This window comes from Sus scrofa, chromosome 16, assembly GCF_054392235.1.
Source record: "Sus scrofa isolate SSC_HxYL_T2T_F1_AM1 chromosome 16, Sscrofa_HxYL_maternal_Yorkshire_Landrace_v2.0, whole genome shotgun sequence".
Classification (NCBI taxonomy): Eukaryota; Metazoa; Chordata; class Mammalia; order Artiodactyla; family Suidae; genus Sus; species Sus scrofa.
This window is the reverse complement of record NC_139398.1, coordinates 62319456-62331789: the sequence shown is the minus strand read 5'-3', so window position 1 is coordinate 62331789 and position 12334 is coordinate 62319456.

Below are 12334 nucleotides of genomic sequence, written 5' to 3'. Positions count from 1 at the left end.
CTTGAATTGGTCATAATATTTGGAAGACCCTACAGTGTTGAAAATATCAGTAGTGGGAAAAGACATAGCATGAAGCTTATGAAAACTCAACACAGGGTCCATAATAGAATTATAAATCATAATATATAAATCTTATATCTATAGAATAAAATAACATCCTTTTTGAGAAGCAGTTCCAACATGTTTTGGGGCTCCGGAAGAGACATATTGCTTGGTCATGAAGTACCAAGTGACTGAATCTAAAACTTCACCTTATGAAAATAATTCTGTTGGCTCCAACTAGTAAAAAAATTGGAGTACCTGCAGCAGACTCTCATAAAATGGAAATAGCTCTTCTGGAAAGGAAGACTAAGCAGGACTGAAGAACACAAGCAAGCTGCATAAGGAGGTATGTCACCTGCATCATTTATACTAGCTCCCCTACCCCTGCTTGCACCTGTGGCCATATAGACTGTCTCATACAACAAGTTGAAAGAGTGGGAAAAAAATCTGAGCTTTGATTTTTGGATGAATTGGTTTTATCATGGATGCAAGTCAATATATATATGGTAGCAGCATGACAGCCATCTTCCAGAGTGGCCCTGAAAGATACTGGAAAGGGAAAAGGGCAGAGTTGAAAGCAGCACACCTGATCGTCCACTGTGTGATAGAAGTGACAAATGATGAGAATCTTTACAGATTCCTGGCCTGTAGGAAAAAGCCTGGCCACCTGATTTGGGGCTTGGCAGGAAAGATTGGAAGATTGGAGACAAGAAGGTCTGGGATAGAGGCTTACGGATGGATGTATGGGAAGGGGCACAGAGTGTGACAATTTTTGTATCACATGCTAAGACTCATCAGAAAGTATTCACTGCTCAATAGATGCTGAATAAATAAGTAGACAGACATGATGGGCAGTTGAGCTTAGCCACTATTCATTATTGGCCACTCAGGAACTTGATTGTTTTTCTGTTTTTAATCTCTTTAATTTCAGTTACTATTTTCTTCTCTATGCCTATTTTGGGTTTATTTTACTCTTGTGTAGGTTCAAAGTGGAAGCTTAGATTACTGACCTGAAACTTTTCCTCTTTTTAATGTATGCATTTAGTGCTATAAATTTTCTTCTCAGCACTGTTTTAACTATGATCTCTGGGTTTTGACATGTTGTGTTTTCGGTTTTGATTTAGTTATGAATTTGCCTATATATTCTTTAAGTTCTATCATTTTTTTTTCTTTTTTGGTCACAGTCATGGCATGTGGAAGTTCCTAGGCCAGGGATAGAATCTGAGCCACAGCTGCCACTTAAGCCACAGTTGTGGCAATGCTGGATCCTTAACTCCTAAGTTCTACCAATTTTTACTTCACATGTTTTGTAGATCTTTTGTTTGGTGCGTACATATATAGTATTGCTATGTGTTCCTGGTAGATTGACCCTTTTTCATAATGTACTGTCTCTCTCTGTCTCTAGTAATTTTATTTGCTATTGATTGAGTCTATTTTATATGCTAATAATATAATTATTCTTGCTTTCTTTTAAAGACATCTTTTCCCATCCTTTGACTTTCAACTTGCTTTTTCATTACATATGAAATATTGCTTGTATACAACATATTGTTGGGTTATGTTTTTTAATACATTGTGCCAATCTCTGTCTTTTAACTGATAGATTTATACCATTTACATTTAATGTATTTCTTGATACATTAGCGTTTAAATCTTCAATTTTATTTTTTGTTTTGTTTGTTATTTGTTTCTCTATTTTCTTTTTTCTGCCTTCCTGCTCCTCATATGATATCCACTGACACTGAGTCAGTGATGGAAGTGGGGGCAGGGGAGTACGGAGGGAAAGAGGAGGCTCATTACTTGCCAATGGGATTGAAAATCCTGGCTCTCTACTTGGCATTTTCTTTTTTTTTTTGTCTTTTTTTTTGCTATTTCTTTGGGCCGCTCCCATGGCATATGGAGGTTCCCAGGCTAGGGGTCCAATCGGAGCTGTAGCCACTGGCCTACGCCAGAGCCACAGCAACGCAGGATCCGAGCCGCGTCTGCAACCTACACCACAGCTCACAGCAACGCCAGATCATCAACCCACTGAGCAAGGGCAGGGACCGAACCCACAACCTCATGGTTCCTAGTCGGATTCGTTAACCACTGCACCACGACGGGAACTCCCCTACTTGACATTTTCTGACATCATCCCATTGAGGGTACTGAGGCACCCCAACATAGGGAGAGATTATCTATTTCATTTTCCTGGAAGCATAAGCCTTGACTGATATCTTACAAAGGAAATGTGCAGTGGCAGATCAGTGAAGAAAAGGTAGTCTCCTCAATGAACGATGTTGAAACAATTGGCTATCCATGTGCAAAAATGTGAACCTCTACCTACACCTCACATCTTATATAAAAGAATAACTCAAAATGAATCATAGATCTAAATGTGAGGTATAAAACTATAAAATGTTTAGAAGAAAATATAGAAAAAAGTCTTCAAGATTGAGGATTAAGCAAAGAGTTCAAAGTGGGTAAGTTTTATTTCATCAAATTAGAAAAAAACTGTATGTGAATAGTTTATTCATAATAGCCAAAAACTGAAAATAACCTAAATGTCCTTCAATGGATGAATAAACAAACCGTGGAATGCTACTCAGCAATACAAACAAAACAAAACAAAACAATACAAAACTGTTGATGTAATAATCTCTATGAACCTTCAGAGAATTATGCTAAATGAAAAAACCAATCCCGAAGTTATATATTTATTATTCCACTTATATAGCATTCTTGAAATGGAAAAATTATAGAAATGGAGAATAGGTGAGTGCCTTCCAGGGTTTAAGGACAGGGTGGGAGTTTTAGAGAAGTGTGTACAGCTATAAGAAGGTGAGTTCCATTGATTTATTTTCAAATGTTGAATAAACCTTTCATTCCTGAGGTAAATTCTGCTTGTGTATCATGTAATATCCTTTTCTATATACTATTGTAATTGATTTGCTATTATTCTGCTGAGGATTTTTGCCTTTATATCATGATGGATATTGGTCTATAGTTTTCTCTTATTGGAATGAATGTCTTGTCTGGTTTTGGTATCAGGGTAATACTATTCCCATATAATGTTATTAGGTGCATACACATTTAGAACTGTAATGACCTATGATAAAGATTGATTGATAAGTTTATCATTAGGTAATGTTGTCATTTATTCCTGGTAATGTGTCTTATTCTGAAGTTCACTTTGATATTAACAACTACATCAGCCTTCTTTTGATTAGCACTTCATGGAATATCTTTTTCCACACTGTTACTTTTAATATGTCCATGTTATATTTAAAGTGTATTTCTTGTAGAAAGCCCATAATTGTTTTTCTAATCCAGTTTGATAAATTTGGTGTGTTTAGACCATTTAGAATAAATACAATTATTGATATGATTGGATTAAAGCCTACCATCTAGGTAGCTATCTTATTTTATTTTATTTTTTGGCTTTTAACTCAATGAATTTTATTATATTTGTTGTTGTACAATGATCATCACAACCCAGTTTTACAGCATTTCTACCCCCAATCCCCAGCCCATCCCTCCCCTTGCTATCTCCTTTGATAACCATAAGTTTTTCAAAGTTTGTGAGTCAGTATCTGTTATGCAAAGATCACTGTGTCCTTTTTTAGATTCCATGTATAAGTAATAGCATATGATGTTCGTGTCTGTCTGACTAACTTCACTCAGCATGATAATTTCTAGGCCCATCCACGTTACTGCAAAAGTCATTTTCTCATTTCTTTTTATAACTGAGTAATATTCCATTGTGTATATGTACCACATCTTCCTTATCCACTCCTCTGTTGATGGACATTTAGGTTGCTTCCATGTCTTAGCTATTGTATACAGTGCTGCAATGAACAGTGGAGTACATGTATCTTTTCGAGTCATGGTTTTCTCTGGATAGATGCCCAGGAGTGGGATTGCTGGATCAAATGGTAATTCTATTTTTAGTTTTGTTTTTGTTTTTGTATTGAGGAATATCTATACTGTTTTCCATAGTGGTTGCACAAATTTACATTCCCACCAACAGTGTAAGAACAGTTTTGAGGGAGAGACCAGGAATTCAGTTTTGGACATGTTGACATTCAGGTGTCTGCACCATTCAAATGGAAATGTCAAGGAAATAGTTGTATGTAGGGGTCTGGAGTCTAGAAGAAATCTACCTGCTGGATATACAAATTTATTAGTTACCAATATATGAGTGGTATTTGAAGCCTCAGGGTGTGATTGTCAAGTGAGAGTATGATATAAGGACAGCCTAGACAGAGCCTGTGGTTGGTGCTGTGCTCCCAGGTAGATACACCATCAGGATGGAAAGTCTTCTGTCCCTAGTTGCCTTAATTATTAACCCTCTCCAGGAACTGCCCTTGGCTATAGAGCTCCACTTTGTATGAGGTCTTGCCCTCTCCCGGAAGGGCACTTATCTGCATCTCAGCTCAGGGAAACTGAAGGGTCATCCCAGCTTTATAAGTACTTGTGATTGGCTGAAGGGCTTTGTTGAGACTGTATCACCCTTCAAGTTCTCCCTCTAACTAATTGTGCTTTCTCCCCTTCCTTTCTTTATCCCAAGAACACTCTTGAATAAAATTTCTGTTTTCAAAGCTCTCAAAATTGGCTTTTGGAAGAACCTGCCCCACAACAAAACTGTCTTCTCAATTGGGACTTATTTTACAACACAGACTGGGAAGCTTTTTGTTAGAAGAGACAGATGAGTGGATTGATCATTTAACAGGAAAAGAGTGCCTTGGAATGCCTTTTAAAGACATACATTTCTAGGCAAATTTCAAAAGACTTCCTCAAAAAGCCTTTATTCTTATCAACCTACTTCTTTCTAAGTGGATCTTCTTAATTGGAATGGTTCTTTATAAGTCATCCTGCCTGTACTAAGATGATGTCAATTTTCACCCCAGGGCTTGCCTCCAGTATTTAGAGTGTCTCTTTCTTCATCTATTTCTAGCCAATCAGAGGAGAAATTTGGGCTGATCTTTCTGCCATTTACCTTTCTGCCTCTCTATTGTCCTTTTTTCCTTTAAATCAAAAGTAGGCAATGTCCCCTTCCCTTTTTAAGAAGAAAGAGAAAGCTTCTCATAGCTTTCTGACTGCTGTTATTTGAAATTTAAATATAGAGCTCCTAGCAATAATATGTGCATGGCTTCCTTTTATGCTTGCCTCTGGGAGATTCTTAGGACAGATTTCTATAAAGCTTATATTCCTATCATACCATTAAATTTTGAATCACATTCTTAAACTGACAATTTAATGAGATTTATAATGAGACATATACAGTGCTTCTATCATCACTTTCATTGGAGGTATATCTATACATGGAAACAAAACAAAGTCTTAAATGCTAAAATATAATGGAAACCGATCTCAGAAGCATTACAGATCCTTTGAAATGTATGTATGTAAAATAATTATTTTCAGATAAACCATCGTTGAGCCCTTTGGAAAAAGACTCACATTGTATTCACTTTTCCCCATTTCCAATTCTTTTTTTTTTTGGTCTTTTTGCCATTTCTTGGGCCACTCCCGAGGCATATGGACGTTCCCAGGCCAGGGGTCAAATCGGAGCTGTAGCTGCCAGCCTACGCCAGAGCCACAGCAACGCAGGATCCGAGCCGCATCTGTGACCTACACCACAGCTCATGGCAACGCTGGATCCTTAACCCACTGAGCAAGGGCAGGTATAGAACCTGCAACCTCATGGTTCCTAGTCGGATTCGTTAACCACTGAGCCACAACGGGAACTCCCACTTCCAATTCTGACTCAATAAATGGAAACAAAATGGGAAAATGAGCATTAGTGAAAATAATAATTTGGCCTGTTGTTTTTAGGGCCACACCCATGGCATATGGAAGTTCCCAGGCTAGGGGTCAAATGGGAGCTGCAGCTGCCAGCCTACGCCACAGCACTGCAGGATCTGAGCAGCATCTGTGACCTATGTGACCTGAACCACAGCTCACAGCAACTCTGAATCCTTAAGCCACTGAGCAGGGCCAGGGATCGAACCCACATCTTCATGGATACTAGTTGGGTTCATTACCACTGAGCCACAAACTCCAAAATTTAGCTTGAATATCTGATTAAATATGGGAGAAATGAGAAGCAGGAAAGGGGATGAAATATAGGTGAGCTAATCATCTCATATAACATGTAACGAGGATCAAAATAATTTGTTTTATTCTAAAGACAGATGAATGTCTGTTCAAATGTGTTTTTTGACATATTAAAAATAACAAGACATAATTTTAAAACATTATTGCCTTTTTGCCTTTTCTAGGGCTGCTTCCCGTGGCATGTGGAGGTTCCCAGGCTAGGGGTCTAATCAGAGCTGTAGCCGCCGGCCTACACCACAGCCACAGCAATGTGGGATCCAAGCCGCGTCTGCAACCTACACCACGGCTCACGGGAACACTGGATCCTTAACTCACTGAGCAAGGCCAGGGATTGAACCCGCAACCTCATGGTTCCTAGTCGGATTCGTTAACCACTGCGCCACGACGGGAACTCCACTAAGCAATTTATATGTATGAACTCATCTAATCCTTAAAATTATTCTATGAAATATTACTAGCATCCTCAATTTACAATGAAGATATTCAAGCACAGAGAGGTTAAGTAACTTTTAACCCAAATCAGAAATCTAGCAAGTGATAGAGCTGGGATTTGATCCCAGACAGTCTAGATCCTAAGACTGTGTCCTTAAATCTCACACTATTCTTACAAATATGAAGGAAAATGGTCACTAACTCATAAAAAAATAAGCAGCAATTTTAAAATTTATAAGTAGAAACAAGCCATATGATATACAAAAAAAGGTGTGATTTAAAATTATAGGAGTTTCTGTTGTGTCTCAGTGGTAACAAAACTGACTAGTATCCATGGAGGATGCAGGTTCGATCCCTGGCCTCAATCAGTGGGTTAAGAATCTGGCGTTGCCGTGAACTGTGGCATAGGTTGCAGACATGGCTTGAATCTGGTGTTGCTGTGGCTGTAGTGTAGGCCAGCACTGACCCAAACCCTAGCCTGGGAACTTCCAAATGCGGCCCTTAAAAAAATAAAATAAAATAAAATACATAAATAAAAAGAAAATTCTTTACAAATAATGTAAAGAATTACAGCCACCTAAAATTATCAGGTAATGCTCAAAAGAATAACTATTTGTTTCATCCAGGTCATTGTCAACATTCTGCCTTAAGTGTTCATTATTAAATTAAAAGTTAAGTTGATAAACTACTCAGCACAGGATTGTGGTATACAGACATTTGTTGTTTGGAGGGCTCAATATGCCTTCCCACTTCTTGAAAATACTTCCTTCCTTTCCTCCAAGAAATAGTTTTGTCCACTTCAACCATGTGGTTTGAGTAGGGACTGCCATCTTCAAATCTCATTTCCCTTGTCAGAAATGCACTGGATTCTACTTGGGCCTATTAAGCTACTTCCTTGGGAATTTTGAACTTGGAACCTGAGAGAAGTCTCATGCTGTTCATTTGCATGAGCGAAAATCTTGTCTTAGCAATATATCTGCTGAGAACAAATAAATTTTGGTTAAAAAAAAAAGCTGTTTGAAACAGCAATGAGATATCACTACATATCTATTAGATTGGTTAAAATCCCAAACACTGACAGCACCAAGTGCTGGTGAGAATATGGAGCAACAAGAACTCTCATCCATTGCTTTTGGGAATGAAAAAAAGTTCAAACACTTTGGAAGACAATTTGGCAATTTCTTTCAAAATGAAGCATACTCTTCCCTACTCTCCAGTAGTACTCTCCTTGGTATTTAATACCTAAATTAATCAAAAATTATGTTTATGTAAAAACTTGCACACACATGTTTAAAGTAGCTTTGTTCATAATTGCCAAAACTTGGAAGCAATGAAGATGTCTTTTAACAGGTGACTGGATAAATAAACTGTGGAACATCCAGATAATGGAATATTATTTAGTGGTTAAAAAAAAAAAGATCAATCAAGTCATGAAAAAACAGGAGGAAATTCAAATGCATATTGCTAAGTGAAGGGAGCCAATCTGAAATGGCACTGTATTATAAGATGCCAACTATTTGACATTTTGAAACAGGAAAATTTATAATCGGTGGTTGTAGGGGGTTTGGAGGGAGGGAGGAATGAATAGGTAGAGCACAAGGGATTTTTAGGGCAGTGGAACTCTCTTGCATGATATTGTAATAATGGATATATCACAAACATGTAATGGCGGATAGCTATGTATTTGTCAAAACTCCTAGAATGTACAACACGAAGTAAACCCTATTTAGTTAAAATAGTGTATCAATATTGGCTCATCAATTGTAACAAATATATCACACTAATGTCAGATGTTGTTAATAGGAGAAATTGTGTATGTGTTTTGCTGTGGGGTGGTGGTGGCAAGAGAAAAGGTATATGGGAACTCTGCACTTTCTTCTTTTTTTTCTTTTTTCTGGCCACACTTGGGGCATATGGAAGTTCCCAGGCGCTAGGGGTCAAATTGGAGCTGCAGCTTTAGACCTCCGCCACAGCAGTGGCAACACCAGATCCAAGCCACATCTGCGACCTCTGCTTCAGCTTGTAGTAACATGGAATATTTAACTCCCTAAGTGAGGCCAGGGATTGAACCCACATCCTCATGGACACTATGTTGGGTTCTTAACCCACTGAGCCACAGAGGGAACTCTGGAACTCTGTACTTTCAACTCAATTTTTCTGTAAATCTAAAACTGCTCTAAAAAATAAAAAATAACTGCTCTAGTATCCATGAGGATGCGGGCTTGATCCCTGCCCTTGCTCAGTGCGTTTAAGTATCATGGCATTGTGGTGAGCTGTGGTGGAGGTCGCAGAGGTGGCTAGGATCCCGAGTTGCTGTGGCTCTGGCGTAGGCTGGTGGCTACAGCTCTGATTTGACCCCGAGCCTGGGAACCTCCATATGCCGAGGGAGCGGCCCTAGAAAAGGCAAAAAGACAAAACAAAACAAAACAAAGACACAACAACAACCCCAAAACCTGTTAATTACAAACAATACAAAAACAAAACAGCTATTTGAAGGAGAGGGACAATTTAAGCAAGGACTTGAAGAATTAAGGCTCTGGAAAGAAGTTAATAATGGATTGGTGCAAGCCTCAAGTTCTCTACTGCTTTCCTCCTTCACACTACCCGTTGTTAATGGAAGGCCTAGAAGCTGAGAAGAAAGCAGCGGCCCAGAGCTTTCGGCAGTCTTGTGGCTAAGAGTCAAACATTGGAGTTCATTGCTACCAAGCTAAATGGAGCTAAAAGAGGTTAGTTTCCAGACAAAAGGGAACTCCTGAGAAGTGAGCCCAATCTTCCCTACCATTTTTTCCCTCAAGATGTTTTCTGATTCCTAATCTGTACTTAGGACTGATGGCCCAAATGTAACGTGGATGTGAAGATGCTAAGAAATTTAAACAGTATATTTGAAGCCTCCTGGTGCCACAGAGAGACAATTGAAGTTCAATGTGTACTTTGGCAGAAGTCTTGGGAATGCCCTAGGCTTCTGTTTGAAACTCCCAAGAGACTGTTCAAACCCCAAATAAACCAGACTGTACAAGAACCAGAACTTGGCCTATAATTATGTCAATCTGCAATTGAACCAAGGTGAATTGCCTCTATTTAACTTCCTGTGAGAATGAAAGTAAACTATATTTGTTGGAAGACAACAATATTTACAGCCTGTATATTTTTTCATATACAGTATAAAGACATTCAATAAAAAATTAGGCATGCCAGAGTCTAATTACTATAAGCAGGAGAGGGAAAAAAGATAATAAACTGAGAGTCACATGAGATACAGGCAGTAAAGTTATCAAACATGGTTTTTAAAATATATGTGAGTATATGGAGTTCCTGTTCTAGCTCAGTGGGTTATGAACCCAACATAATGTCCATGAGGATGTGAGTTCAATCCCTGGCCTTGCTCAGTGGGTTAAGGATCTGGCATTGCTGTGAGCTGTGTTGTAGGTTGCAGATGCAGCTTGCTGTGGCTGTGGCACAGGCTGGCAGCTGCAGCTCTGTTTCAGCCCCTAGCCTGGGAACTTCCACATACTGCAGGCGCAGCCCTAAAAAGCAATGTGTGTGTGTGTGTATGTGTGTGTAAGTATTATCATCAAAAAATGAGAAGATGCAGTGTCACCAAATACCTGAAACTGGTAAAAAGAACTATAAAGACTATTTAGAAAAAAAAATTAATAATTAAGATCAAGAACTCAATAAAGTTTAATAGCAAATTGGATAAATTAAACAGAAAAAAAACCCATAAAGATTACACAGATGAGCAGATTAGTGAAGTGGAAGACAGATCAAATTAGAAAAATATTTATATTAAAGTATGGAGAGGAAAAATAAAAACAGATGGACAATGCAGAAAAGGCTAAAGAGATGCTGAACAAGTTCTGAAAAACATGAAATTTGCAAACCAGAAAAGAAGAGAGAGGAAGTGGGGCCAATAAATATCTGAAGAAAGAAAGTAACAGGAAATCAATAGAAAATCAATGAAGCCAAAAGATGATTCTTCAAAAAGATTAGTAAAATTAATAAGCCTCTCACCAAGATAACAAAAAAAGAGGGAAGAAACAAATCACTAATATCAGAAATAAAGGAGAGTATATCACTGCCTCTCCCACAGATATTAAATGCATAATAAAGGAATACTAAGAACAACTCAATGCCACATATTTGATAACCCATTCCTTCCTTCCTTTCTCTTTCCTTCCTTCCTCCCTTCCTTTCTCTCTTTTTATTTTTTTTTGTCTTTTTGTTGTTTCTAGGGCCACTCTCATGGCATATGGAGGTTCCCAGGCTAGGGATTCAATCGGAGCTGCAGCCGCCGGCCTACACCACAGCCACAGCAACACAGGATCTGAGCTGCATCTGCAACCTACACCACAGCTCATGTCAATGCCGGATCGTTAACCCACTGAGCAAGGTCAGGGATCGAACCCGCAACCTCATGTTTTCTAGTCGGATTTGTTAACCACTGCGCCATGACGGGAGCTCCGTTCCTTGCTTTCTTGCCACTTCATAGCGTATGCAGTTTCTGGGCCAAGGATAAGATCCAAGCCATAGTTGCAATAGTTGTGGCAACGCTGGATCCTTAACCCACTATGCTGCGCCAGGGATCAAACCTGCAACCCAGTGCCCACGAGATTCCACTGATCCCATTGCACCACAGCAGGAACTCCTGGACCAGTTTTTTGAGAGACACAACCTATTGAAACTCACATAGAAAAAAATGGATAATCTAATAGGCTTATATTTATTAAAGGAATTGAATCAATAATTAATAACCTTCCAAAACAGAAAAAATTTAAAAAGTTTTTGTTTGTAGACGATATGATAGTATAGGTAAAAAAAATACAAAAAATCACAAGAAAATTCCTGGAATTAATAAGCAATTATAACTACGTTGCAGGAAACAAGTTTAATATGCAAAAGTCAATTGCTTTCCTATATACCAGCAATGAACAAGTAGAATTTGAAATTAAAAACACAATACCATTTACGGTATCACCCGAAAATGAAATGCCTAAATGTAACAAAATAGGTACAAGATCTATATGAGGAAAACAACAAAAATCTGATGAAAGAAATCAAAGAACTAAATAAATGGAGAGATATTCTGTGTTCATGGATATAACAAATCAATTTAACAAGATGTGGGTTCTTCTCAACTCAATACAGATTCAATGAAATCTTAATAAAAATCCCAACAAAAAATTGTTTTATGGATATCAGCAAACTGATTCTAAAGTTTATGTGGAGAGGCAAAAGACCTAGAATAGCAAATACAATATAGAAGGAGAAGAACAAAGTTGTAGGACTAAAACTACCTGGCTTTAAGACCTACTATAAAGCTGCCGTAATCAAGACAGTGTGGTATTGGTAAAAGAATAGGCAAATAGAATGATGGAATAGAATAGAGAACCCAGAAATAGACCTACATAAAGGTTGTCAACTGATCTTTGAGAAAGGAGCAAAAGCTAAACAATGGAGAAAAGCAGTCTTTTCTGAACTGAATATCTGTAGGCAAAACAACAACAACAACAACAACAAAACACCTAGACACAGACCTTACACTCTTCACAAAAATTAACTCAAGGAGTTCTCGTTGTGGCTCAGTGGTTAACGAATCCGACTAGGAACCATGAGGTTGCAGGTTCGATCCCTGGCCTTGCTCATTGGGTTAAGGATCCGGCGTTGCCGTGAACTGCGGTGTAGGTCACAGATGCGGTTCAGATCCTGCATCGCTGTGGCTGTGGTGTAGGCCAGCAGCTACAGCTCTGATTTGACCCCTAGC